At 42.7% G+C, this 20508-nt stretch overlaps 1 protein-coding gene across 2 annotated transcripts in view; it reads right to left on the bottom strand.

Annotated features, from left to right (window-relative positions):
• The window catches only part of LOC135261502 (zinc fingers and homeoboxes protein 2-like), a 28043-nt gene extending 9621 nt beyond the window's left edge, over positions 1 to 18422 (bottom strand). Inside the window, exons 1-2 of one of the 2 annotated variants that reach the window (XM_064347854.1) lie at positions 18108 to 18422; positions 2375 to 2450 (exon numbers count right to left, since the gene is read on the bottom strand). The gene's annotated coding sequence lies outside the window, so the exon portion shown is untranslated. The remainder of the gene's footprint in view (positions 1 to 2374; positions 2451 to 18107) is intronic. The other variant, XM_064347855.1, reaches the window with a different exon arrangement.
• Positions 18423 to 20508: the final 2086 nt, after the last annotated feature.

Genomic DNA, 20508 nt, shown 5'->3' with positions numbered 1-20508 from the left:
AGGTCAATCAGGCAGGTGCATTTTCCTGCTGATGCATCCCGTAGAACAGCAATGATGTCAATGAATGAGCCAGAGGTGAACGACAAATCAAAACTTACCTTCCCATTTAAAAGTAAAAACACAGCAAAACATTTTTAGCAGAGAATTTATTTAAATATGCTTGGGTTCTGTTAACCCGTAAATGCAAGGGGAGAACATCCAGATCAACTGTCCTATGTGATGTCCTCTCTAGTGGTGCCCATAAGTTAACCATGGAGGGGTTAAACTGACTTTTCATTTCATCAGTGTGTTATAATCTTATCTAAAACTGACTATGATATTGTGCTTTTTTGGCTGTAATTTTCAGATACTATGCCTACATTTTGATGAAATTTCCACTTAGTTCCAACATCTTGCGCTGAACATTTGTCTCCACTACCAGCTTCTGTTGCTAGGTGTGACATGTGTCAGGAGAAGCAGAATAACATAGCACCAACACAGCTAACTTGCTAACTGCTAGCTAGCTTACATAAATTAACTTACCAACTAACATGGAGAAATGCCATTCAATTCAGTTTTTTTCCTACTATTCTTTATATTTATATATTTATTTTATATTACCTTTTTATTACTATATGTATTTGTAGGTATTTGTTTATATATGTTACATTTACTTCCATACGAAGCAATGGAAACTGGTACCTTGACCATGCATTCAGGTAGCAAAGAAAGGTAAAAAAAATTGCTTACTTGAGACAGATTGGTAACTCGGAGCAACCAGGCTCCCATTAATGTTGAGCCCTGTATTAATATGTTGCTAAGGAAATACTAGCAAAAAAATTGCTTTTTAGGTAAGCAATGCAATTGGTAGGAATTCAGCCATACAGAAAACTGAAACAGCAGTATATAAATGATTACATATTTTTGTCATGGTTCATTTCAAAATTACCGGCAATAAAATTAATCGCATGGACTAAGCCAGCCCCCCCCCCCTTTCAGAGGCATCTTAGTATCTTGGAAGAAAGCCGTACAGTTGGCCATTCCACAGTCGGGGCCAAAGCAGTGTACCGCAGCACGACGCACAAGCTAGCCCACGTTAGCATCACGCTGACAACGACTGAATAGAAAGAATGTGCCAGAGGAGGGACTGCGAGAGGGCCAGAGCGAATCAGAACACCTGGCGGGGCTCTGTGAGCGCGCCGGTCAGATCAATCACACGATCCTCCGTGACACCTGCGAAACGGTCGCTTTGCGCGGGCAGTCTCCGCTCGTAACGCGGGCTGTCAGCCACTCTCCGCGTGCGCGCCGTTTCCGCCACCCGAGGCTGGCGAGGGAGGCGCGCTAGCCTGATACGACCTTTCCGCCGCCGCCGCGCAGGGCTGGCGGCGCGCAAGCAAACGCCGGGCACACGCGCTACAATGCCTTAAAAACGCAGCTGAGCCGCACGACCGGCGTCGCCCGGCTGCACCTCCGTTCCAGCCCTGCCGCTAAACAGCGGGGTGAGGCTAAAATTCCGGTCTTTTCTGGGAGTCATTTTGATGACAAAATTTCATTTCTAATGGGATTTTTTTTTTCTAAAGCAAATCACATCTCTGTGCAGAAATGCTTTTAAATAGAACAAACTGGTTATAAATGCTGGTTCACGGTTAAAATGCAGTGGGCAATTACAGTGACACACAAATGCACAGACGCATAATAACATCAAGCAGAAAGGGGAGTGCTCATGACGGATAAATTGCCTATAAGCAGATCCAATCCATTATGTTTTGACTATGTCTGACCCCTATTTGGTTTTTAGAAATCCTGTCAAATCCTTTTTTTTTTCTTTTTCACAATTCAATGTTGAAGGCTCTTACTAAGTGTGAGGCGCAATCTTAATTCAGCGAGAAGCTTAATAAACACAGCTGTGAATGAAACATGATTTTGGGTTTGAAATGGCCGAATCTCAAATTATGCAATCACTGCGGTTGCAAAATAACCTCAGCTTGTAATGTCACACAGTGCTTAATTCAAAACTGATATATGCAAATCTCCCCCCCCCCTCAAATCTGACACACACACACACACACACAAGGAAAGTGGGAGGGGTCTAACATTGAGGTGGTAAATGCTAATCACGCAAATACAAACGAGTACATATTACAACAGCACAATCTAATTTGCAACTCGATTAATATGCATATATTCTGTGGAGGTAAAATAGAGGCGAACAGCTCCTTCCGATTAATCCATAAACTGCAAGGACCTCAGCATGTAAACTGTGAAATCAATATGGCAGCTTTCTCTTGTCATTTATTCCTTTATCTCACTGAAAGCCTCACATTACAAAAAGAAAGGGGGGGAAAAAAACAAGCCTTTAGTTCTTAAAAACACGTACATAAATGGCACCACCCACCTCAGCTTTTCCTTTCCTGCAGGCCCTTGGTCTAGGGGAGAGAACTGAATCATGTCCACGAGCTGCTTCTCATTCACTAAAACCGGTCATGCAGAGGGGGGAGAAAAAAAAAAGTGAATGCACAGCATAAATATCCCATCCGTTATTTGGGCACTTCCTTGATCCCAACTTTGGGAGCCTTAGAGGCTCCTCATTAAAAATGGAGAATTAAGGGGAGCTTCGATTCCATGCCGTTGCCACGGCAACCGCATTCAGCGAGATGCCCTTCTGTTACCTCGCCGCCGCATGCTAACGATTTTTTTTTCTTCTGGCAGGTATTAATTAGGACGAGGCGGGCCGCGGCGGAGCAGGGGCGAGGTGAGGCGCGGGGGGGGAGGGGAGTGCTCTGGCGGGAGGGACCCCGCCCGCCTCCGCCGGGACCCCGCCGCTCACCTGATCTGCCCCCGTGCGCGCGCGGCAGGGCCAGCCTAATGAAACATGCATGAGCCTGCGTCTCGTCTCGCCTCCCCCCGCCCCGAGCCGCGGCCCGCAGCCACTGAGCGCGCTCACAAGTGAACTTGCCCTGACCGCTCCTGCAACATGCATACATGAATGAATAAATGAACGAATGAATGAATGAGTGAGTAAATAAATAAATAAATAAATGCCTGCGCTAACTGGGCACACATGACGGCTGCGCTACACCGAGGGTTCATATTTTTTAAAAATTAATTATTTTCTTAGCTATTTGTTTTCGCTGTTTTTCCATGAGGCCAACGGGGAAGAACGATGATATTTCACAGGAAGGTCAACATCTGTTGACCTTCATTCCGAACAATATTTTTCGTGGGAGTCTCTTAATGACCAACGCCGTCCCGCTGTCTCCAACTGGAGCCTTATCAGCGGAGCGCAGGACCGCGCTCAGCCTCGGCGACGTGCGTTTCCGCGCGCTTCTCACGGTCCGGACGCCGTCCGCTTTCCGTCCTTCCCCCCAGAAAGCGGCCGTTTTAACGCGGTCGGCCGTCGCTGCGACCGCGCGTTCCCGCTCGGGAAGCGTGACTCAAGCGGGCGTCCAGGCGGCTCCTGACGGATCTCGCACCCGAAGCGTCGTCGCCGTCTCGGAGCGGCGGCTCGGGCTGCGTTTGATCGCGGCGTCTTTGACGGATCGTTTTTTTTAGCGCCCACGGGAAGAGCGGCGGGAAAGCGCGGCGGACGTGTCCCAGGAGAGCGATGCCGCTGACTCGCGGAAACGCATCACAGAAAACGGCGCCATCGACGCATCACTCACGCTCCACGTACCGCGCTAAAATAACCAAGTCTGACAGCTGAGGCACAGACTGAGAAATGTACCCACAAGTCCACTTCACATGACACTTAAAGACAAACGTCATGAACAGTTCTGTTAACGTTACGGGGCTTTTTTCATGCCCTCTGCCAGCACAGAAGCCTGTCCTTCAAAGAGCAACGTTACACACTTTTTGGGGGGATGAAAATTCGAGACAATGTTTGTCCTACCGTGCTGCTAAGCTCGACTACAAAAATGATTAAATCAAAATATGCATTCATGAAACCCATACCGAAAGACAGCAAGGGATAATATCAAAAGGCATCCATAGACAACATTAGATGGGATTAAGATACACGCCTGCTATCACGGGCTCAACACAGCTGTGCTTTATTTTCCTGTAATGGACGCAGCTTCAATACGGCAAACAGAGAGACCACCCTCAAAAAATAATGTATCCGTTAGCCAGGAGAGCTGAGTGTAAGCTAGCATAGAATTAATTTATATGCAGTGGGACCATTAAAGCCTTATCAACAAGGAAACAGTACAATTACTTACAGACACAGGTAGGAGTAAGCACAAATTAGACAAACTGTATGGTGTGACAGTGAACACACACAACCTGCACAGCCTGCACCGAGTGCACACACACAGAAACACACACTCACAGAAGTTAAAACAAAAAAAGGTGCTGGGCACCGCCCAAGTTGTTACTGAGAAAAATTAAAACTTGAAACATCTTTGGTTCCCTGTTTCTGGGGAGAAATGTTCAAATACAGCGGTGGAGCTCCAGACTAATATGTTGCCATGGCAACCAGAAAACAGCAGGTAGAGCCATTTAATTTCCCCACGGATATCTTGATGGGAAATGTCTCCCGCGCACCAATTTGGCAAACTTTTAAATGTCTTCCTAAAATCAGCTACTTGAAAGATGTCAAATTAAATACCATATTCAAGGGTGAATTAAAAACTCTTCAGAGGCTGATGAAATCACAAAAAGACCAATTCAGTGTACTGAAAGTTGTTTACATTCATACAATCCATACCAAAAAAAGAGGAGAAAACTCCCCCTCAAATGGAACTGATGGCTCTACTTCTCTTTGCAACTTAGCCTATACATTTTGTCATGTAGAAATACAAAGAATCTTGTGAGGGTGGGGTGCAGACAGTTGCTATTCCAGTAACTATTGGAAACACTCCATATTAGAGAAATTGTACACCCCCAAATTTAAGTCAGTCTCAAGGACCCTACTGGACCCTGTACACCCCATGCATTGTATAATTTTAGTTAAACAAAACCGCAAAATGCCGGTTAATCATTGGACATTGTACACCAAAAGCAGTACAGTATAATGCCAGCCACTGCTCTGTGACCCTTCTGTACACCACCTAAAATAACAATTCTGAGAATTCTGAGTCCTCTTCCATCTTGCCTGGATACTGCGCACATCTTAATAAAGACCTTTATTTCAAACACCAGCCAAGCAGGGAAATAGTTTGGCAGCACACTGTGAGCTGGTTGTGTAAGTCCAACTGTACTAAAACGCCAATTCTCCATTCCTTCTTCCAAACACCCCTGCAGACAAAGAAATCATTTAGGCTGTCCTTTCTCTTACGGGTGAGCAGTCTGTAGCGGCAGCACACAACAGCAACGAGCCGCAAAACTTCCCCGTTGATGGCGGATCAAAGCGCAAAAACAACCCCCTCCCTAAAAAGACATCCTTTCATGTGCTCCTACATAGTTAAACATGCTGCAAAAGGCCAGGTTATGAGGACTCTGAGAACACACCCAAGTGGGGGCCGTTTGCTGGAAGTGCTGAATATTTTAAAAGGGAGAATACAAATGTGACAGTTAGCTGGAGCGGTATCGAGTTACAATCTTTATGGATAGCGTATGCATTCTTAAAAGGGAACCTAGGGCTAGTCAGTGAGACCGCGGCCAGGCAGGTAAAAGCATTTGGTTGTAAAGTTTAGTGTTAAATCGATGAAAACTCGCTTTCTTCAAGTCCAGCAGGGTTAACGTTTGTCTAACGGATTTGGTTCAATAATTAAATTAATTTGCTGTGTACCTGGGTTTCCATTTTTAAATACCTTTCTTCCAGAAATCATCAAATTCATTATATTTCCCGTAAGAAATTCTAACAGAATGGATAGCAGTTAAATCGTTCGTAATTTTTTTTTTTTTAGATAAAATCCAACGATGCCCTTTAAACCATCTCCGCGCCGCCCGGTTCTGCGGCTAAATGTTGGTTATCTGGCTGGAGTAGAAACGTGTTGCCTGGACTTCCATGGCTCCATTCCCAGAGTTAGGACAAACTGTACTACTGTAAGCAGGCATAGGGAGAGGCAGGAGGGAGGAGGTGGGCGCGCCATGCCAAACGAAACGCCGCAAATACGCTGCAGTCGCGGGCGAGAACAGTGCCGACAGGTCTCGCGCTAACAATAGGCTTCACCAATTAAAAGTTGCGAGCAGCGTTAAAACGTTAGCATTTCAAAGGCGCGGGAGGAGGGCGACTGTCAGGCGTTCAAGGCGCTGCTCAGCAGGTCAGGAGGCTAAGAACAATAACCAGGCCTCTGCGGGGAAACTTCACCGGTAAACCAGGAGTGTTACCAAGTGTGCTTGTTGTGTTCGTGTTAAATGATTATTGGGGAAAATATAAATTATTTTCTTCTTCGAAGAAATAGCTGTAATAATAACACTGTTCAAACTAAATGTTTATTCGTCCTGGTCGTTCAACCTGCTAAAAATACTACACTTCATTTTGACATTAATTTTGAAATATAGCTTGTTTTTCTGCTTACACACTGTAACCCACGTTTAGCCCTTTTCCCTTAAACAAAAGAGAAAATCTATTAACGCAGATGATAGTACAGTTAAACACATCTAGAGTCTATTCCACAGCTTGAGTCCGAGAATAACCCTTTAGCAAAGATGATTATCATGAGGTGGGCTACACAGAGTATCAACCGCATCACATCAAATCAGTATCAAGATTAGCGTAGCTATGACCAAAGATGACTCTCCAACAGTTTCTACAGAGGCGTTATGTTTTCCGAGGCTGCATACATGAACACATTCATTTTCTAACACTGCTTCACAATTATAAGCATACATGTGAAATTTTATGTTGTGCAGCTGCCTCTGTCCTTCAGCACAGCACTCTGGTGTGCTGTCTGGTTTTTCCCTTTATGTGCATTTTTAGGATTCAGCATCCATTTGTCACATTGCTTGAGTTGAGCACATTTTTGCCACGAGTCTTTAAAAAATAAAAAATAAAAATGAGCCTAAAACATGAATAATGAGCAGAGAACATACAATTACTAAATCTTATATTGTAAAAACAATAGGTAAGAACTCACATCAGTGTTGATCTGTTTCAGCATGTAATTTAAATTCTTGGCTTTCTTTTGTTCTTCGTATGGATTTGCATGACCAAAACAGAACAAGCTTTACCACTACTGTGTAATTCAAGTTACAAGTTATAATACAATATCATTTTTGAGATATTTTCAGGGCGGACTCATTTATGATGATGATGACGCTGCTCAAATTTATTTTCCTTTTCTAAAATTATGACTTTACTTTACCCAAACCTGAATTTTATAATGTTTAAGTCTCCATTAGGTTTAAGAAACAGACTTAAAGCTTGTAGCTGAGTCATAAGCCATATCAGCCAAATGTTTGGTCCATTAACACAAACATGCGGTATAACAAGCTGCTTTATCAAAGCAAAGAGGCAACTTATATATTTGATAAATTAATTAGCACGAAGAGGCTCAACATACTGAGGGAAAAAGGTAACATTTCTAGAGCGCGGGTAACAAAAATATCTGCACGAGAAATTTCTTGGAAGATCAAGCTCATTATAACAGCTGTCATTTTAACTGCCAATGCGCTGAAAGAATGCTGTTTCCTCTTTTTAATAAATAGGCCACTGAACATTATACTTTGTTGATGGAATCAATGTAATTCAGAAACACAGAAGCTTGGCAGCCTACACTTAAGAAAAGTAAAAATGCTGCAAGACAGAACGCCTTCTGAATAACAGACTTGCCAAATAGTGCCAGCACAATGAAAGAGAACTGTTACTGGACGATTATTGGCACCTTTGGACCTAACGATGGTAACATGAGAAGTTCCAGAAAAAAAAATTGGCAAAGCTGGATGACATCCAGTTATAACACTGACGGACTGTTGTGGATCTTAAGGAGAGAAGTCCGCGTTAATGTGTAGTTTATAGCTGCTTTTTGCAGCGATTCGATCTCTAGAGCTTCTTGGTTATATTTTAATACCCGACAACGCTGACGGAGGCAGTGAGGCCGATCGAGCCGGAAGAGAAACATCAAAGTAGCCATGCAGCGCAGCCCTCGATGTCATGCGAGGCCAACCCCCCCTCCCCCCCCCACCAAAAATAAATAAATAAAATACAATAAAAAACAGCTGAAGCAGCTTGATAGCACACAGCAATTGAATGAATTTATGAGAACCACACATGAAGGGAGGACATTATATTTGTCTCTAACAATATGGGCATTGCAAGCACGTCTCACTAGCCCGTGTGTGCGGTCTGTTTTTGTCGAGCGTTGGAGCACACGATAATGAAATATTCATTCGTCCGCTCATCATGCTGGGGAACTGTGAGGCTGGCCTGCCCCCTCTGTGACGCCCGCTCGTCTGCGAGCGTTACTCACTGGACTTCCTGCGCCCGCCGCCACGCCCACCTCCCGTCTTCCCTCCGGGTCTCTGGCCCAATGGCAGGGGAGGAATTCCAATTGTGTGGAGAGTCTTCGCCTGCAAAGACCTCAGACTGCACCGCTTTGTACTTGTTGAAAAATAGAAGGTTGTTACCTAGGGAACCTGCGCTGAAAGCATGAGCTAGGAGGCTTTGGAGGGTTATTTAAATAACAAACGCCGTCTGCGAATTCATCTTATTGCGCTCCGCGGTGTAGGCATGAATATAATTAAGAGCGCGCAACTTTGTCGAGCGCTTTGCCGTTATTAACATGCTTCTCAGTCCATCTGATTAGCGGCGCTTGTTGCAAGCGCTTGCACGTCTGAAAAATGCACGGGTGCAACTAGCAAGCATTCGCACATCAATCCTGAACCTTCAGGAGAGTTTTGTGAATAAATGCGCCGGTGCCGCCTAGGCCCCATGAGATATTTTGCTGTTCACTGGGTGCCTGTTAAACTAGAGCCTGTGTATCAATGGAACTTGGTTTGTCAAAAGGTTTGTCACTTTTTTGACAAAAATTATTCTTGCGTTGAGTCTCGAGTCTTTCAACAGTCAAAGACCGAAGAGGAGGAACGGGTGCACTGGAACGTGGATATTAACAAAATATTAGCCAACATGAGACGTTCTAAAATTACACTGTCATCAGCATAATCAAATCTAGCATCCAACTGTACAGGAAAAACCTCCCAAAATGGCTGCAAAACCAACAGGCTGAAACTAGTGAAAAGTATGGGGCTTGCAGTTTCCCACAGTGAACAATAGGCTTAATTAATACCAGAACGGCCGCTGCCAAGACTATGGCACTCCGATACGCTTAGCGGCATTCGTCATCTCTGCCGGTACAGGACTCAGCCCCTGCAGATCAAAACAACCACGCAGCGCAAGACCTTTCAAAACACCGTCTCTGAAACCACGTCTGGAAGCTCCTTAGCAAGACTGCTGCAGCTGCGTGCAGGAGCTGGTAAGCAGGTGTAAAGTGGGACAGCGGGCTGGCTGGCTGTTTGGCAGTATATGGTGGTCTGCTGCATGTACCCACGTGACAAAAAAAAAGGCCATTGAAAACAACGCAGCATATTTTAGCACCGATTATCTTACCATGGGCAGCCGATTACTGCATGGTCCGACGGCAAACCTGTTCTACCGGGAAACGTAACGGACCGTTTCTGCAACATTAAAATAGCACCGCTTTCCAATATTGTTTCAGCTCATGCTCTTGTTATCTCTAGGGGTTGGGTCAATATACAGATTGCCCCCAAAGACGGAGGCAGAGAAAGACAGGGATATTGTTGGCTCATGGACCCCCCCCCCCACCACCCCCCCCCCATCTGAGGCACTGAATCCTGTGGCTCTTTCCCGACGCCGGCCTCGCGGCGCTCTCTCTCACCAGTTCTGTCCCTGCTCGGCGTCTCGGCTTTCAGAGGCGGTTTCTATAGCCAGTGCGCCGGCAGACCCGCGTCACGGGCATCAGCGCGTGAGAAGCAGACGAACAAACGGAGAGAGCATGACTTTATATTTCTCAAGGTAGCCTGGCATACAAATAACAAGGCTTGACCGTTTGTTCTTACATAGCTAGTAGAATCCCAGTCTAAATTCTCTTTGTGCTCAGTTAGCTATTGAGCAGCTCTCATCTATTTATTTTTTTGTTTAGCCAGCTGCCAAATTCCAAGCTAATGAAATTGTTAAGCGAGGCAAGCGGTTCGTTTGCTTGCCAGTAGCAAAGAGTTCCACCACAGAGTATCTATCAGTTTTGTCTATCTGGTGAAGAAATCAACAGCCTCTGATATCAGTCTTTGTAATGCAAGTCAGCACACGATAACCTGTTAGCAGAGACAGTCCTGGTTAGAGGACTGATAAAATATGCAGTCTTATGTTGTTTGTTACGGGCACTTGGCTTCTTTTCTTTAATTGCACAAGACGAGACAAGCTAAATCTAAAATATTCCATGTATTACAACACATGACATTTCACATGGATACTGTAGATTGTGGCCGTTGCTTCTTGTGCTTTCCCTAAGCTTCAGACACAGTGATTTGGGGATGATGGGAATACTGGGACTACAGCAGGAGCATGAGGCTGTCTGAGTGCAGGTCTCCCACAGGAGAGTGCAAAATGCAAGGGCTTTCAGGGGAGCCCAACCCACAGCTATGACATCATCCATGCACCATGCCCACAGCCACATGCAGTACTGTCTACGGACCGCCACATCCATTTCCCACCACCAACACTGACCAGCCTGAGCTGACAAGCTATTTGCCACATGAACCTTTGGACCTTAACATTTAATTCTGTCACTACAACTGATGAGCCGTTGCACCTTATTCATGTTATTTGTGTGATCATGATTTCAACTTGCTTGAAGGATTAGACTTGCACAATTTGAAGTCGAAATGGCTTTAGTCTGACAATCTGTCCGCTGGTCAGCTCTTGAGAAAGTGGATGTTTGCTTGTGTGCTTGTCTGCTTCTTATTAGCCTATATGTGGTCTCCCGAACAGTACAGCACAGTCTGTTGCTCCATTTGTGTATTTTAGTTGCTCTTCCCTAGCCTGTACAGACGCTGTTCTCAGAAACCAAAACACAGAAGGCTACATAGGCCACCTAGGTAACGACTTGCTTTACAAATGACCAAGGCCTATATTTTGCATGGGAAGCATTTAAGTCATGGCATGCTGATACTCTATAGCATTAACACACTATCTCCTTACTGTACAAAGAAAATGGAAGTTTAGACCATTTTTATTCAAACTACAAATCGGCTAATTCATTATAGGCTAATTAGACCTATAGTCAGCCAAATGACAAATGCATGCATGACCTCTCTTTAATAATGCTCAGTATTTATACGCATCCAGAGGTAATGGGTAAACTACTGAACATTTATGTTTCATAGTTTACAATGTCATCTGGGCAAAGCAAGGCTTTTTTCTGAAATGTTCATTTTAGTGTATTTTTTCCTACAAAGATTATTCATGAAGCATTATTCACAGTGTAAAGTGTTCAAAGCATGAGGTACAAGAAAATAGATGTGAATAAGTGCTAGGCTAGACCTACCAATAGTTTCAATCACGTATGTAGTGGTATGTAGTGGTGTGCATAGAGAAACATTACTTAGGCTACATGTCCCTGTAAGTGCATACTGCAAACATACATCAAAATTTCATCTATTGTTAATCGGGCAGTCTTGGGGTTTTTGAAGAATGATGCCAAAGCATTTATAGAAAGGCTTGATCCAGTTTTTCCAAGCGACACAAAAACAGCAAAGCACAGACACACAATAGTGACCAAAAACACAATGAAAGTCCAACACTGCAAATATGCACATCACTGCTGAAAAGAAGGAACATATTTTAATAAAGGATACGGAATTTAATAAAGGATATGGATATAGTCATCTATTGAAGAGGTGCCAAAATGTCAAATGCACGCCACTGCCCACCATTTAAAACCAAAAGAGCTCTCAACAGTTAATTTTTTTTTGCCAACATTAATAAGACTTTTAAATGCATAGGGGTGTTTTCTGGGGAGGAGGGTGCTGGAATGCCTTATATAATTTTACTCTCTCGTCTGCTATCTGTTTTTATCCATTTTGTTGTGCATGTGTCAGAGGAGTGAACTGTGCTCTGCATTTTTTGTATTCCTGTTAGCCTACATATTTCGTTTTTGATGCCGATTTCATAACCAGAGTTCCTTGGAGGAAATTATTCTACTCTACTTTGAGTTTCAGAAGCATGCCGTTTAAAACTGGATGTCATGACCTGTCACCTGACATGACAGCACTTTCAGAGCTCACATTAAATCGCAGTCTGACACAGGCAGGAAATCAGCAGATTAATGCATTCCTTGGGCCTGAATAGCAACACTAAACATTTGGTGCTAAGAGGGGGAAATCAGCATGTGCTTCCACACAGTGTTTTTCTATGGGTAGGGCCAAAAACAAGGCCAAGTTTTCATGCTCTTTACAAAAAACTGCAGGCAGGCATTTAGGCTATGCTATGCTAGCACCTTGCTAAGCAGTGGGGATAACAGGACCCTTGTGACAATGATTCCTAGGTGGTTCATCAGTCATCTCAACTGCCGATACATTTGTGATGTGCCATATCACTGAAAATTGCAGGTTACGGAAGCATCTCTTTAATCAAATGTCTCTGACAAATAACATTTAAAAATCACGAAGGCAGGGTAGGCAAGATGCTTACTTAAAATAAAATGAGAAACGAACTGTATCTGTAAAATGAGACAGGCATCTACGAATAGCATTACAAATGTTGTCCCTGAAGCTAAAATAATCAGAGAAATAAAATAAGGATCATCTGTCATGTGACCGCTTAACCTCCATTCCAAAATCAGTTCTGCTGCTGTGGTCAATGCCAAATGAATTCTAGCTGAACAATACAGAACAGTTCTGAAGCGGTCAACTGACAAAATCACAGCCAGAACCAAAGGGAGATTTCTCATTTAAGGTTTGCGCAACCATAAGGCATTGACACCATAACAACACAGGATGTGCACTCGGGGTCAGATGATCATCCATAGTCAAAATATGAATCCATTCAACTGACAAGAATCTCAGACTTGTTTTCTGCACCACGCCACCATTTGGCAGAGCTATTCAAAAAGAGACTGGGGCAGAACCTGAGACAGAATGCGGAGGACTAGGGCAGCATGCAGAATTTGGCAGATGCGCCCCAGGGAAACCCCCTACTTTCAGGGCTTTATGTCTGAGGGGTTTTTGCAGTCTCCTCATGCTCCTTTTGAAATACCTGCAGCTTTACACCAGCCAGAGACCACATAAAAAAGAACCGTTCGTCTGTAGCCTTCGTGGAAGATGAAGCCCCATAGAATGAATCCACTGATGCCCAGAGGCCTCCTTGCATAAAAATGAGAACAAACCTGTGACGGACCCACACAAGCACCCTCAGCAAGCATGGGTGACGACAAAGCAGAGTGCCACAGTCCTCTCTCACTGCGCGGCAACAAACACACTGCAGCGCGGCTCACGACTAGCGTGTGACGAGCACCGACTCGAACGCAACAGCTGGTCTAACTGAAGTCTATATGCAACATGGGCATTTGCTCTGAAACCAGAAACCAGCTGCTCTTGACAAGGCGGTTCACATTAGTGACGGCCTGCTGAAGCCTAACGAACCACTTAACAGGCCCTCTGTCACCGACTAGTTTCAACCAATCAAAGCACCCGGCTGAGGAGAGCAAAGCCTTCTGATTGGTTAGGTCCGTCAATGAATGACTGTATATGGCAGCTGGACTCATTCTTTCACTTGCTCTTTCACTAGCCTCTGAGGGTTGAAATGACTGACCCCTGCACCAGCCATGTAAGCCTTAAAGGCAGTATTAAATAATGTCTTTGCAGGGGCTTGGTGTGAAAGCACTTCACTGGGAATTCTCCCTCTTCCAACATCTAACAATAGGAATGAGCTTTGCTCTGTTGGAGAGGTGAAGTTCTCACTATTAAAAAGTAGGAAGGCGGCAGGCTTGAATGGCATTCCTTCTAGGTTTTTAAAAGAATATGCTGAAGCTGTAGCTCCTGTCATTACTCATCTCGTTAATCAGTCATTCTCAGAGGGCAAGATTCCAACTCCGAAAAAGTGCAAATGTGGTGCCCATTCCCATACAGCCAGGAACAAAACCAACCAAACCAGTTTACACCAGTTAGCTTTAGATTTCGATGTGTAGTACAGCAAATCATCTAGAAATGTGTATGTTAAAACAAAACAGTCACCACATCCTTTCAGTTGTAAAGGACCAAATTACCCACCAGAATTGTTCAACCACAACTGCCTGAGTCAAAGCATTTTGGTCCTCGCTGACCGCATTGGACTCACAAGATACTACAGTAATCCGGGTACTACTGGCAGATATGAGAAAGACCTTTGATAGAGTCATACAATAATGATGCTGCACGTTTCTGAGGTCATTTCAGTTCCTCAAGACATAGCATGGACTCTCAACTACCTCCATGGAAGGACTCAAAGGGCGCTCGCTAACCATACACACAGTGACTGGACCCAAATAATTTCTGGAGTCCCTCAAGGTGGGGGAGCTATATGAGCTCCAGGAACACACTCTTTGATGACACAGTTTCTGCTGGGTATGCAGGTGACATCAGTTTATCAAGAAGCCTTGTCATCAAGTCCCTTTTTTCAGATCTGTCTACGCAACTGGAGGCCCAGCATCTGAATGAATGGGCCCTGCAAAATGACATGATCTTAAATGGTAAGAAGAGTTATGAAGTGCAAATCACACGTGTGAGATAAGGCCCAGCGATGACACCATTACGGTCGGCCGGAGAGGAAGTGCCTGTCGTTCCAACTGCTCATTACTTGGGTTGGCACCAAGACTCTTCTCCCTCTCACAGTTACTTAGTCCAGGACATGACGATAAAGGCACCAAAACATCTCTATCTGTTGAAAGAACTGGCTCGAACAAGCACATCGGTGGATGATCTCCTGCTAATTTACTTTGTCCTCATCAGGTTGAGGCCTCATCAGCAATCTCTATTTAAAGAGATGATGAACCCACCCCACCCATTGCATGATCTTCTACCTCAAACCAGAGTAAAAAGCGCTGGTAGGAAAATGAGGGACAGCTCGGCTCTCTCCACACCTCCTGCCAGGACCAAACGCCTCCAGCATTCCTCCTGGCACACAGCAATCAGACTTTATAATGATAGAGATGAGCCGTACAAGCTTGACCATTACACAGACCCCTCTATAGGCTTGAAATGTGAAACTGGTATGTGTGTATTATCTTATTGTTTTAAAAAGGTATCTGCCCCATATCATTTCATCATTTACTTATAAAAAGAGCTTTGCAGAAACAAGTCTGAAATACACTCATCTCTACAGTGGCAAAAGAAAGAACCATTGTTTAAGGTGAGAGTATTTCAGTCTTGTTTCTGCGAAACACTTTCTATAAATGAATGAATGAATTGAATGAATGATGAAATGGTCAGGGGCAGACAGTCAGCATCGAGTATACTGCAACATACTGAATCTTTTTCTATAGCCTTGGAAATTTCTGAAAAAAGACAAGGCGTTGTTCTCAAAGCTTTCTCAGCCAGAAAGTGAAAAACTGAAAAACGAGCATGAGGTCTGCATAACAGCTCCCTCTCTAACACAGCAGCATGTTGACAGGTGTGAAGCCCTCTGGCTGTACGTGACTTTGTGAACTTCAGAGACAAGGCAGTCTAATTATGCGGAGGATAAAATGCACCTTCTCTTCGAGGTAACATGAGGGTATACATGTACTAGCAGAAACGTAACGTCTTACATTGTAGAAATGTTTTTTAAAACACACAAAAAAAAAAGAATTAAAATATAATAATTTTCCCTTCAGGCATCAATCACACTAAAGGCATTTTTATGAGCAACGACACCATCTAAATTTCAACGAGATGCAGCAGCTGATCAAAATGAACAAGACATTTCAAACAAAACAAGGGGATTGGATCGGGCTTAATTATTTGCAGGAAACCGTGGAGTACAAATGCAAACTGAGACTTGACTGCCGCAGTGTGTGCAAAACAGCACGGTAAATACAATTCCCATCTCCCAAAACAGCCAGGAATACTGTGCACACAAACACGAAACATGGCAACAACAGTAGAAACGTCAAAACATACAAGCTGGCCACACTCCCCTCTGTCACGTTAGACTGCAGATTAAAAAAAGATAGCATAGATACAGCAACACTGCTAGAAAAACCATGCATTCACACAGCAGCTTCCACGCAGCAGCACACATTTTGTCATTAATCACATATACAAAATTTAAATTAGTCAACGGAGCAGACCCCATTCATCTGCCTTACCTAATCTGCATCATTCCATCATTTGTTTTTGACAATTATCTTACAAACATTCATTCATTTGAACTCAGTGACAGAATATGCTTTCATCCCAGTGCTCTGTGACAATTCTATTGTGAAGGATGTTGTAAATCAAATTTCATATAGGCAGTATCCTAGTAACTCCAGACTCACTAAATGAATAAGCCTCATAAACATGAGTCTCTCAAAGTCAGGAGAGGACAGCTTTTGACACTGACCTTACAGGTTCACAACATCGCCTGATGATTACTTTTCAAACCCTGATATACCAGGACAACAATTTTAAAAAATACATATTTTTCTTCACCCACATAGCATCTTTTATCTTCACAAAATAAATATGACAATGATAATGACAAAATACCCCATTCCCCCTAATGTATTGTAGCAGGGGGGCTACATGGCCAATGTACAGTGATGTCTATTCCATGATCTTATCGCTAAGAAGCCAAGTGTCTCTCTAAAAAAAAAAGGCTATACCTTAATTATATAGGCTATAACGTTATATTTGATGGCAACAACCACATGTCTTTTAAGTGGTTCATCGACTGGAAATTCTATATATATATATATATATATATATATATATATAGTATCAGTTTCACTTCCTGAGGGCAAGTTCAATGTTTATACTTTCTGCTGTAGTTCCAAAGGCTGAGAAAATTAGCTATAGAAAAATGAAATTAATATGAAGAATGCTACAATAACGGGAAGCCACGTCTACTGAGGACGAGGATATAAAAACTGCGTGACCTCAGATAGTCTTATCTAAAAATCGGCAGATTCAGATTCATTAAGGCTCTGGGGAGAAGACGGTTAGCCACCTATAAAGCATATTTATTATGTAATGCTAGATAATATAACATCAAAAGCAACAACAACCGTAGTCATTTTGACAGAAACCTGGTTAACTAAAGTTGGATGAGGAAATATATCCGATAATCCTCATTTTGCTAACGTTAGCTACAGAAAATTCTCAGGCAGTTTAAGGTCATGGCAAGCGTCACAGCACAGACGCCAGACAAGCTGAAAATCAAAACACTACCGTTACAACAAGCTCGCTAACGTACGTAATGTCAAGTTAATTAAGTTAGCTTGCTATCTAGTTCAGGAACCTACGTCCAATGTAGCAAGACCACTACTCGGTGTGTAATACATCACATTATGGTTATGTACGTGAATTATTAACGTCTTGCTAACTAGCAAGAAGGCGTAAGTGAAAGGTTAACCGGCTAGCATTAACGTTATTTGTCTTGTCTACCTGGCAGCAAAGCCGGTCACTTTGCAAATTTAACAACTGGAGAAAACTAACAATTATCAGAAAAAACGGAGACGTAAACCTTACAGATAAATATTCGACCTAACGAGCTATTGAGCGATAAAGAAATAATATAGCTAGCAAGCGCCATCTCAAAATCGGGAGCCATATTTTACTGGTTATTTCGAAATCGAAAAAGTAGCTAGCTGTCTGGCTAGACGTGCTCCCCAGCATTGACTAGCCACCACTAAGTCCTTTCTAAGATATCCAGTCAAACTTTGCGCCTGTGAATACAATTTCCTCGGTAGCTGACTAACCCGTTCGTTACATCAATTATTCCTTGGGCAATATAATTTAGCCAGATATCCAATTAGCTTGCCGCCTGCACAATATGGGACAGCCAAAGTTTAGCGGCTAAGCTAGCTCGTTAAACTGGCTACAGGGGCTGCGCATGGTAGGGATGAAAGTGGTGTTGCTTGCTAGCTAACTTGGTAGCTAACGGTAGACTAGCTGTGACGCCTTTTACACAGGGCAGCTAACACGAGCTAGTTTTAAAAAGCTTACTCGGACTTAGCTAGCTATGTCAATATCCGTCATCATTTGTGAAATATTGAGTTTGGTAGCTATATTCTTACCTGTCCACTGCGTTTGATGATGGTATGATTATATAGCGTACGGTTCCAAAACTGGTTCTTTTATATCGATGAACAGAACGAATACAGGGATTAATTCTAAAGATTCTACCGTTTCCTAAAGACAACAGTAGAAAAAATTCTCGTTCACGGGGGATCTACGCCAAAAACCACATGATCTCTTACGTCAGCACAAATATTTGCATACGGTACCAGACGCAGTTCCATTCCAGTCCTGATAGTTGCCTAAAAAGTTCGGGAAGAAGTCACTAACTTCAGCTACGATTATAACCCGACGAAAGGGTGCCGAGTCAGTGGACTGCTGCATCCCGGCTTGCCTTGTGAAATGAATGAACTGTTGTTGTTTTGACGTCTCTGCGCAAATAAAAACTGTAGGCTATGTTAGGTAATTGAATATTCAGCACTGAAGTCACAACTACACGTAACGATGGTTCAATTAAGACCACCCATCACAAACTGTTTACAATACTTTTCTGATGTGTGTTGTAGCTATGTGTACAAGAATGAATGGAAATGAGTAAAGCAGTGTTTCCTTGACTTGTTTGGGAAAGGTTTCTGTTTTCATTGTCTGGAGAATTTCATATAACCTTTGAAAAGTTATTAATATTTCCACTTGCTCATTGTAAATGGCATGTTTGATTACACATTTTAAATAACGCTTTAAATCCTTGATTTTACATGCATGGAAACTTCGACTTGAAATATGTTACATATATCCTAAATAACCGTTACATTATTACCATAATAAGACATTCTGTAACTTTTGGAACATGTGGCCTATTTTGACAATAATATTTTAAAATAAAAAATCCCAACCAAATACGTCGCCATGCTGTCAGGAAACGTGTGGTTAACAGCGGCACCGCCTGCCCGTTTACAGAATACCTGCAGTAACTAAAAAGTATTTCCGTACACCTTTTTCTGAACTAATCTGGACAAGGATGTTTCATCCTTAAATTGATTTATTGCATTCTTTATTTATCTGCCTTTCTTTTATTCAATTTCTTTTGTTCAGACGAGAAATTTCACAAGTGTTTTGTACCTTTTTGCGCACATTTCACAGACATAATTTTTGCGACCAAAATGAGACTTTTATTGAGCCTTAGTGTAATTTTCAGATGAATTCTGAATACATATTTGTACCGAGTGTGCTTTTCAATGAGAGACGCGATTAATTTAAGAAAGATAAGGTACATTGGGAGAAGTTCTCCATGTACTGCCCGGCAGCATTACCCGGCCTCATGCATTATCCATAAGACAGTTCTGGATCGCCGGGGAGCATGGACACATTTACATACAAATGAGTTGCTAATGAATTATTAATAACCCTCTGCACAATCAGTACCTCGAGTACCGTGCCTTTCTGAGGTCCTCAAGTAAAATTGATACCAGTTGCAGGCCTATGTCCCTGCGCAACCTGTTGATGCTCAGCATTAAGCGGGGAAAAATTCTTACCCATCTGCGTGTTTCTGGGAAATTTATCTCTGTGACCCTCTAATAAATTATAGAAGTGAAGTGATAATGATATATTAAATGACACATGTGGGGTTCTTCTCAGAAAGAAGAAAAGTCTTGTGCCACTGTTTACTCAACCCCTGGAGGAGAACGTGTTGCTGCTCTGCCACAGCCAGGTATTGTCTAATGCTGAAAGATACCACTTTAAGCTGTGAAACATCCTGTTCCTCTGGCAGCTGTTCCGCTTACTAAAACAACATTTTCCACAACAATTTTGCAATATTCTTTGTGCATCTATTCTGTTTGTTATTGGACTATTGAGATACCCTACTTACAAGTGACATAGGGTAAGATGGAGAAGACAACCCCTTCAGAACAATTCTGATTTACTGTTAAATTAGAACATAATTAGACAACAGTTTAGTATTCATGCAATAGTTATGCTTAAACCACTTTTAGGGAAAATAAATAATAAAAGGGCAACTTTGTGTTATTGCACACAAAAAAAAAAAAATAATAATCCTGTTGGGGCTAGATGCCCTTCTACCTGGGGCAAAAAGCCTGCAGGGGGCATCTTGCTCAAATTTCCATCTGATTTTTACTGGCTAATAATTTATTTAAAATTTTTCTTTTTATCAACTGCATCTGTCATTGTTGGCATTATTTACACATACAACACTAAATACCATGTTTTAAATTAAAATCGAATGGCTCAGTCAATTCAATTATAATAAGGTATAGTTTGTCATTTCTAAATTTGATTAAATAAACTAATTGGTCAAAGTAGTCTATGAAATGTTTTCACTTAGTGTGATCCTTAGTTTATCAACAAAAATAGTTATGTAGCTTATGGACAAAAAATTGGATCAATCTACCTCAGACAGGTTCCAGTGAAACAAGTCTCACAAATATGGTGAGTTGAATGAAA

Source organism: Anguilla rostrata, chromosome 8 (genome assembly GCF_018555375.3).
Source record: "Anguilla rostrata isolate EN2019 chromosome 8, ASM1855537v3, whole genome shotgun sequence".
NCBI lineage: Eukaryota > Metazoa > Chordata > Actinopteri > Anguilliformes > Anguillidae > Anguilla > Anguilla rostrata.
The sequence above is the reverse complement of the archived record's forward strand: the minus strand, read 5'-3'. Positions and strand labels throughout refer to the sequence as shown.